Consider the following 9,225-nt stretch of genomic DNA (forward strand, 5'->3'; position numbering starts at 1 on the left):
CTTGGAGAATATAGAAGACTAGAAGGTGGCCCGATTCTAACGTATCGGGTAGTCTAGAATGTGTATGTAGGTTAGCAGATTGAATAATAAGGTAATGAATGGGCTGGATGAGTTTGGTTTAATTTAGTATTCTTATAATTGTTTATTGGTTTTAAATTGACAAACAACAGAAGGAACAGTTTTAATAGATGAGTCTAATGTTTAATGATGTCCATGACTTGTAATGAAAGAAGGCCATGAACAGTGTTAAAGTTAAGTAAAAATATGCTGGTGATGTGGTCCAATGCTGGTATGTGCCCCCATCGTGGTGCAGCCACCATCCTGACATGTGCCCCCATCCTGCGGGGTAAGGACGCTTTCACACTTGCGTTCAGCGCAATCCTCCGCTGTGGAGAATAGCGCAGTCCGTTGACGCACTGCGCTATTCTCCATAGACTTGTATTGATGACGTACTGTAACGCAAGTGTCTGCGATGCATCCGCTGGACGACACTGAGTCGTTATTTTGATGCAGCGTTGGGCGTTGGGAACGCTACATGTAGCATTTTTTGGGTCGTTGAAATAACGCACATTGACAGATTCCATTGAAATCCGCCAAGGTGTCTAATGATTGTCTATGGTGGCAGATTCCGCCGCTATGCGCTAAGTGGCGGAATCCGCTGACAAATTCCGTCACGTTCTACTGAGCATGTCCAGCAGAACGATCTAAATCGTTTAAAATCACTCCTGGTCTCTCTCCCCCTCTCTCATACTCACCGATCACGGGCGCGGCACTGCACGGCTGTCACAAAGCTCTGGCGGCTTTTCCTCTTTTAAAAATGCCGGCTGCTCATTATTCAATCTCGTATTCCCTGCTTCCCACGCCCACCGGCGTCTATGATTGGTTGCAGTCAGACCCGCCCCCACGCTGAGTGACCGCTGTCTCACTGCAACCAATCACAGCCGCCGGTAGGCAGGTCTATATCGTGCAGTAAAATAAATAAATAAATAATTAAAAAAAAAAACAACGTGCAGTCCCCCCCCCCCCCAATTTTGATACCAGCCAAGATAAAGCCACACGGCTGAAAGCTGATATTCTTAGGAAGGGAAGCCCCACGTTACGGAGATCCCCCCCCCCCCCCAGCCTAACAATATCAGCCAGCAGCCGCCCGGAATTGCCGCATCCATTAGATGCGACAGTCCCGGGACTCTACCCGGCTCATCCCAAATTGCCGCGGTGGCAATCGAGGTAATAAGGAGTTAATGGCAGCAGCCTATAGCTGCCACGAAGTCCTAGGTTAATCATGGCAGGCATCTCCCCAAGATACAACCTGTAAGTGAAAGAAAATAAACACATACACCCGAAAAAATCCTTTATTTGGAATAAAAGACAAAAAAAACCCTCTTTCACCACTTTATTAAACCCCCAAATACCCCTCCAGGTCAGACGTAATCCACAGAGGTCCCACGACGCTTTCAGTTCTACTACATGAAGCTGACAGGAGCAGCCGTAGAGCACGACCACTCTATCAGCTCCACGCAGCAACTGAAGTGAGCTGTGCGATCAGCTGTGCCCTCATTCAGGTGACCCGCAGACACAGCTCTCGGGTGGCGGACTGCAGTTGTGACCGCGTGTCACCTGAGTGACTGCACAACTGAGCGCGCGGCTCACTGCAGTCACTCAGGAGATTGCGGTTACCTCTCTCTCTCTCCTCCCGACCACAAATCTCCTTTTCTCTGATGCCTCATTGGGGGACACAGGACCATGGGTGTTATGCTGCCTATCCATAGGAGGACACTAAGTAGATGCAAAAAGCATTAGCTCCTCCTCTGCAGTATACAACCCCTGGCCGGGCCAGGCAACCTCAGTTTTAGCTTGGTGTCTGTAGGAGACACATCCTTTCAAGGTTTTGTTATTTTTTGAGGGCGACGGATTCCCTTAGGGACCGATCTCCCAATACCATCAATGGGCGGGAACGCGGAGTGTTGCCTCCACGTACCCCCTCCTGCGACGCTGGATCCTGGGCTGCCTTTTACTGGACGACTGGTCCCACAGACACCGATTTTCCAGAGCCCAGGGCAGAGGCACAATTCCTCAGCCCCTCTTTGCAGGCTCTGAGTTGATACATTGCATCTGTGTGGCCGGACACAGCAGGCTGACTCTGCTATTTACACTGCCTGGACTGAGGCAGTGTTAAGGTGAGATCCCCCCTGACTGGTTTCCTAGACAAAGGGAGAAAGACGGTGCAGGGAAGGCTCCCAGGACTGCTGAATTTACAGTCTTTATTCCCACCAGCTGTGTGCTAACTGGAGGGAGGGGGAGAAAAACTGTCGCAGTAGCTCCCTTCCCGCCGTTTTTTACTACCGACAGCAGGGGGACACACTGACTTCTTCTTGGCGCTCTTTTAGCGCTAAGCCCCACCCTCCGCGGGCCGCGGTAAGCCCCGCACCCCCAGAAAAACGCGCAAAGAGCTCCACAGAGACTCCTTCCTGAGGACGCAGGGCCATCAACTGATTCTGGTGAGGTACACCGAAGCAAATACAATCCTTACTTCCCACTGCTTCACTTGTAGCTCTGCATATCATTGCTCCCCCTCCTGGCATACTCTTATTAGGAACATGCAGAACTCTAAGGGTACTAAGAGTGCGAAGGCTCACATAGTCTATTATTCAGCCTGCACTGCCTGCCACGCTGAACTACCACGTAAACACACCTCTTCTCTCTGTGAGTCCTGTGCCCCTATAGCCCCCCAAGACTCCCCCGCCACCACCACCGCAACCGTCAGCCCAGAGCCTAGGGCTCCCAGCCCACCGGAATGGGCACAGTTTCTGTCCCAATCCATGAAAAACTGTCACAGAACCTGGTGCTGGCTATGCAATGTCGTCCTCCACACCCTTCTGGGCCCCTGGACGGAACGCAGCCTGAGGATACCCCTATGGAGGATTCTTCTCAGGTAATCCGGGCCCATGCTTCACCGGTTGCAGGGATCAGAAAAAGAGCACACGGCTGGGTGTCTCCAGCACTCTCTCATGGCCCCCATGGCTCTCCCTCGGGAGCACACAGATAAAAGAAGGAGCTGTGGACAAACAAGCGCAAATAGGGTCTTACATAAAATATGTATGGGGTGGGGAGGGGGGAGTAATCTTACTCACCAAATGTAGTTGTGAGAGTCACAACTACTATATTTGCATGTACAAATCGATCTACGGCTGCAGCCACCCAGTGGCAGAAAACAGAAAGCAGTAGAGAAGGGTGTTCAATTGCCGCGCCAACAGATCACTCGTCCAGATGATCAGATTAATGTCACTTTATTTTCATACAGGTCTACGCGTTTCAGGAGCATCTCCCCCCTTCCTCAGGACCGTCAGGTTAGAAATAACATCAAATATCTTTGATGTTTGATTTGATGTTATTTACTTCTCTACTGCTTTTTGTTTTCGGGAGCACATAGGGCAGGCTCTCCCACACACTCCATGGCTTCTGAAGAGCTGCAGGAGGGAGAATGCTGTTTGTACCAGAATGATTCCTTGGTTTCACCCTCCCCAGATGATCAAACTGCAATAGACTCCCTTATAGCAGCAATCAACCAAACTCTGCATGTGGAGGATCCCCCATCCACTACCACTGACCATGTGGTCTCCTTTAAGAGGGCAAGGAAACCCCAAAAGGTTTTCGCTGATCACCCAGAGTTTCAGGATATCTTCACAAAGCAAAGGGAGAAGCCTGACAGGTGCTTCAGTAACCGTAAACTCATGGAGTCCCGGCGGTACCCTTTTGCCTCACCTGCCCCTAAGGGCTGGGCCGATCCGCCCTCGGTCGACCCCCCCCGGTCTCCCGCCTTGCCACAAAAACGCTCCTGTCTTTACCCGATGGTTCCTCCATCAAGGACCTGACAGACAGACAGGTGGACCGCCTCGCCCGCTCTGCCTTTGAGGCTGCGGGTTCCTCCCTCTCGCCCTCCTTTGCCTCTGTGTGGGTCGCAAAGGCGATATCGGTCTGGGCAGAATCCCTTAACACTTCGCTTGAGGAATCCCAGTTCCCTCATACTGTCACAGAGGTAACAGCTCAAATTGCCGCTACGGCGGAGTACCTCATGCAGGCCTCCATTGATGCTGCTACCTGCACAGCTTTTGCCGCCTCTAATACCATAGCCATCCGTAGAGCTCTCTGGCGCCGACAATGGCGAGCGGACTCTGCCTCCAAGAGGTCTCTCACGGGCCTTCCCTTTTTTCCAGACCGATTGTTTAGCGAACGTCTGGACAAGCTCATTTCTGACGCCACGGGAGGAAAAAGTACCTCCCTTCCCCAGCTGAAGCCCAGGACGACCTTCACCAGACGTTCACAGTCCTCGTTCCGCTCCTTTCGGAACTCATTTGGTTGGTCGACATCCCGCGCTGTTCCCGCCACTAGCCGCGGACTACGCAGGGACCGACCTTCTCAGCTCTCCCCGAAACCAACTTCGTCATGGCAGCCTAGACTGAAACAGTCCAGGACTAGGGAGACTCGTCCACGACGTTTTCCCCCCTCATGACTCCTTCGGTGCCCCGGAAGACACACTCATTGTAGGAGGTGGACTGTGGCTCTTTCAACACATCAGGGCTGCCGCCTCAGATGACAAATGGGTGCGAGACCTTGTGTCTTCCGGTTACCACATAGAATTTCGGACCCGACCCCCGAGTCGGTTCCTTCTCTCAAACCCCCCAAAGACTCGAAAACGACGCGAGGCCTTTTTCTCAGCAATCTACTCGCTCCAAACAGCAGGAGTGATAACACCCGTCCCGGACGACGAGAAGTTCATGGGTTTTTATTCCAACCTCTTTGTGGCCCCCAAAAAGGATGGGGTCAGTTCGACCCATTCTGGACCTCAAACACCTGAACAAACATGTGCACGTACGGAGATTCAGAATGGAGTCCCTAAGGTCCATTATTGCATCCATGGTCGAAGGGGAATTCCTCGCCTCCATAGATATCAAGGACGCGTACCTGCACATACCCATCGCCCGAGATCACCAAAAGCTCCTCCGCTTCGCAGTTCAGGACTCCCATTTTCAATTCGTAGCCCTACCCTTCGGCCTTGCCACCGCATTAAGGGTCTTCATCAAAGTCATGGCAGCCGCCATGAGCGTCCTTCACGCCAGGGGAGTAGTCGTTCTCCCTTACTTGGACGACCTCCTCATCAAGGCCCCCTCCTTCTGCGACTGCTCAACCAGCGTACAGATCACCGTGGATACCCTATCCCGCTTAGGGTGGTAACTGAATCGAGACAATCATCCCCGGTCCCAGCATGATCCATCACCTTCCTGGGCATGTCCCTGGACACCCGTCGGGGCTTGATCTATCTCCCTCAGGACAAGGTGATCGCTCTTCGACAAGCGGTACGCTGCCTTCTACGTCCTCCGTCTCGCTCCATTCGATTCAGCATGAAGGTGCTCGGCAGGATGGTGCGGCTATGGAGGCAGTACCTTTTGCTCAACTGCACCTCCGCCCACTGCAGCTAGTCCCTCTAGCTGCCTGGGACAAGAGCCCCTTCTCCCTGGACAAACATCTTCACCTGACGCCTTCAGTCAGGTATGCACTCCGCTGGTGGCTTTGGTCCTCATCACTATCGAAGGGGAGATCTTTTCTCCCAGTGAACTAGGCTGGTCCTGACCATGGACGCCAGCCTCCTAGGCTGGGGAGCAGTGTACCGGCACCACACTGCTCAAGGACGTTGGATGCCCCAGGAGTCTTCCCTACCCATAAACATCCTGGAAATCCGTGCGATCTTCCTCGCGCTCAGGGCGTTCTCCCCTCTGCTAGCGGGTCATCAGATTCGAGTCCAATCGGACAATGCGACAGCTGTAGCCTATATCAATCGGCAGGGGGACACCCGCAGCAAAGCGGCTTATCTCGAGGCCCACAAGATCCTCAGCTGGGCCGAATCGACGGGGTCAGTGATATCAGCGGTACACATACTGGGGGTAGAGAACTGGGCAGCAGAATTTCTAAGTCGCCAAGGCCTGGCCGCCGGAGAATGGTCTCTCCACCCAGAAGTGTTTCTACACATCTGCACTCGCTGGGGCACACCAGACGTGGATCTAATGGCCTCAAGGTTGAACGCAAAGGTACCTGCGTTCATAGCCAGGTCACGCGACCCGCAGTCCATCGGCGCGGATGCTCTAGTCTGCTCCTGGCACCACTTCCGCCTGCCTTACATATTTCCACCTCTACCCCTGCTGCCGCGGGTAATCAGGAAGATCAAGGCAGATGGAGTCCCGGTGATACTGATAGCACCGGACTGGCCCAGGCGCGCCTCGTACTCCAAATTAGTACAAATGCTCGCAGACGTACCGTGGCGCCTTCCAGACATCCCGGACTTGCTGACCCAAGGGCCCATTTCCCATCAGAACTCCAGAGCCCTGAAGCTGACGGCATGGCCATTGAGACATGGGTATTAACAAGAGCGGGATTCTCCCCCGCGGTTATCTCCACCATGATCAGCGCCCGAACGCCGGCTTCATCCCGCATTTACCACCGTACGTGGAAAATCTTCTTTTCATGGTGCAGGGAAACTAACGTCCAGCCTATGCCTCTGGCCATTCCCAAAATTCTCGACTTTCTGCAGTCTGGCTTGCAAGCGGGGTTGGCTCTCAGTTGCCTTAAAGGGTAGGTCTCAGCGCTCTCAATCTTCTACCAATGTCGCCTTGCTCAAAAACCACAAGTCAAGACCTTCCTCCAGGGCGTTTCCCATCTAGTTCCCCCGTACAAACGGTCGCTGGATCCATGGGACCTCAATCTCGTTCTGGACGGTCTCCAGAGGTCTCCCTTTGAACCTTTCAGGGAATCCTCCCTGGCTCTTCTGTCCTGGAAGGTAACATTCCTGGTGGCAATTACGTCCATCAGACAGGTTTCGGAGCTGGCAGCACTCTCTTGCCGCGAGCGTTTTCTGATCTTTCACCAGGACAAGGTGGTTCTGCGCCCCCTTCTGGATTTTCTTCCAAAGGTTCCTACCTTGTTTCATTTGAACGAGGATATTGTTCTGCCTTCCTTTTGTCCACACCCAGTTCATAGGGTGGAAAGGTCTCTGTATTCGTTAGACCTCGTCAGAGCTCTCAGATATTACATATCCAGGACAGCCCCCTTAGGAAAACGGACTCTTTGTTCGTCATTCCTGAGGGGCCTAAGAAGGGACAGGCAGCTTCAAAGGCAACTCTGGCTCGCTGGATTCGCTCTGCGATCCAGGAAGTCTACCGCTTGCAACTCAAGCCCATTCCTAGTGGGCTGCGGGCTCATTCCACGCGAGCAGTTGGCGCTTCGTGGGCCATTCGGCATCAGGCTTCAGTGGAACAGGTGTGTAAGGCTGCGACCTGGTCTAGCCTACATACTTTTTCAAAGCATTACAGAGTCCATACCCAGGTTTCAACTGAGGAAAATCTGGGTAGGAAAATTCTGCAAACGGCAGTAGAGCACCTCTCAGTAGGCGCTCCAGGCTGTCTGGGACTGGTTCCTAGTCCTTGGGTTGTGTTGTCTTCTTTTATTTTTCCCATCCATGGACTGCTTTAGGACGTCCCATGGTCCGGTGTCCCCCAATGAGGCGTCAGAGAAAAACGGATTTTTGTGTACTCACCGTAAAATCGTTTTCTCTTAGCCATCATTGGGGGACACAGCACCCACCCTGTTGGGCCTTGGTTCTCTCAGTACCTTATTTGGTTATGTCTTTTTTTTTTTTTTTTTTTTCTCTCATGTTCCTCCGTTGAGATAAGTTTTTACTGTTTTTTTTCTCCTACTGCTTGTGTACTAAAACGGAGGTTGCCTGGCCCGGCCAGGGGGTGTATTCTGCAGAGGAGGAGCTAATGCTTTTTGCATCTACTTGGTGTCCTCCTATGGATAGGCAGCATAACACCCATGGTCCTGTGTCCCCCAATGATGGCTAAGAGAAAACGATTTTACGGTGAGTACACAAAAATCCGATTTTCCCAGCGAAACATTAACCCCTTAACGACCGCGGGCAGTAAAATTACGTCCTAGCGGTCATAACGTTACTGCCCACGGTCTGCCAGCAGCAGCATGCCGCGATCGGCGCACATCTCAGCTGATTTTCACAGCTGAGATGTGTGCCTACTAGGCACGAGCAGAATCGTTATCTGCTCGTGCCATTTAAAGCCTGTAATGGCGCTGTCAATATGTGACAGCGCCATTATAAACGCAATCGCGGTAAAGTTTTACTTACCGCCCGATACCGGAAGTCACGTGACATGATCACGTGACTTCCGGTGTTTGTCATGGTAGCACAGGGTCATGTGATGACTCCTGTGCTAGACATGAACCACTTTCGCTTTCCACGGAGGCCAGGGAAGCAGGAAGTGCACGTATCAGCTGTGTAGCTGTGATCAGCAGATAGTGCAGAGCGATCAGATTGCTGATCGCTATAGCCCCCTAGGGGGACTAGTAAAATAAAAAAAAAAGTAAAAAAAAAGTTTTAAAAAATTAAAAAAAACAAAACCTAAACGTTCAAATCACCCCCCTTTCGCCCCATTGAAAATTAAAGGGTTAAAAAAATAAAAAATATACACACATTTGGTATTGCCGCGTTTAGAAACGCCCGATCTATCAAAATATAAAATCAATTAATCTGATCAGTAAACTGCGTAGCGGCAAAAAAATTCCAAACGCCAAAATGGCGTTTTTTTGTCGCCACAACTTTTGCGCAAAATGCAATAACAGGCGATCAAAACATAGCATCTGCACAAAAATAGTACCGTTAAAAACGTCAGCTCGAGTCGCAAAAAATAAGCCATCACTGAGCCATAGATCCCGAAAAATGAGAACGCTACGGGTCACGGAATATAGCGTAAAACGTGCGCTACTTTTTTCAGACAAACTTCTGAATTTTTTTTTAACCCCTTATATAAAAGTAAACCTATACATGTTTGGAGTCTACTAACTCGCACTGACCTGAGGCATCACACCCACACATCAGTTTTACCATACAGTGAACACAGTGAATAAAATATCTCAAAAGCAATAGTGCCATTGGACTTTTTTTTGCAATTTTTGTGCATTTGGAATTTTTTTTTGCCGTTTTCCAGTACACTATATGGTAAAACCTATGGTTTCATTTAAAAGTGCAGCTCGTTCCGCAAAAAATGACCCCTCACATGACCATATTGACTGAAAAATAAAAAAGTTACGTCTCTCCGAAAAAGAATGGCGAAAACAAACAACGGAAAGTGAAAAATTGGCCGGTCGTGAAGGGGTTAAAAAAAC

At 51.0% G+C, this 9,225-nt stretch overlaps 1 protein-coding gene across 1 annotated transcript in view; it reads left to right on the top strand.

The window, feature by feature from the left end:
• GRK6 (G protein-coupled receptor kinase 6) overlaps positions 1–9,225 on the top strand; it is a 109,424-nt gene that overhangs the window by 85,443 nt on the left and 14,756 nt on the right. The window lies entirely within an intron of this gene.

Source organism: Anomaloglossus baeobatrachus, chromosome 4 (assembly GCF_048569485.1).
Source record: "Anomaloglossus baeobatrachus isolate aAnoBae1 chromosome 4, aAnoBae1.hap1, whole genome shotgun sequence".
NCBI lineage: Eukaryota > Metazoa > Chordata > Amphibia > Anura > Aromobatidae > Anomaloglossus > Anomaloglossus baeobatrachus.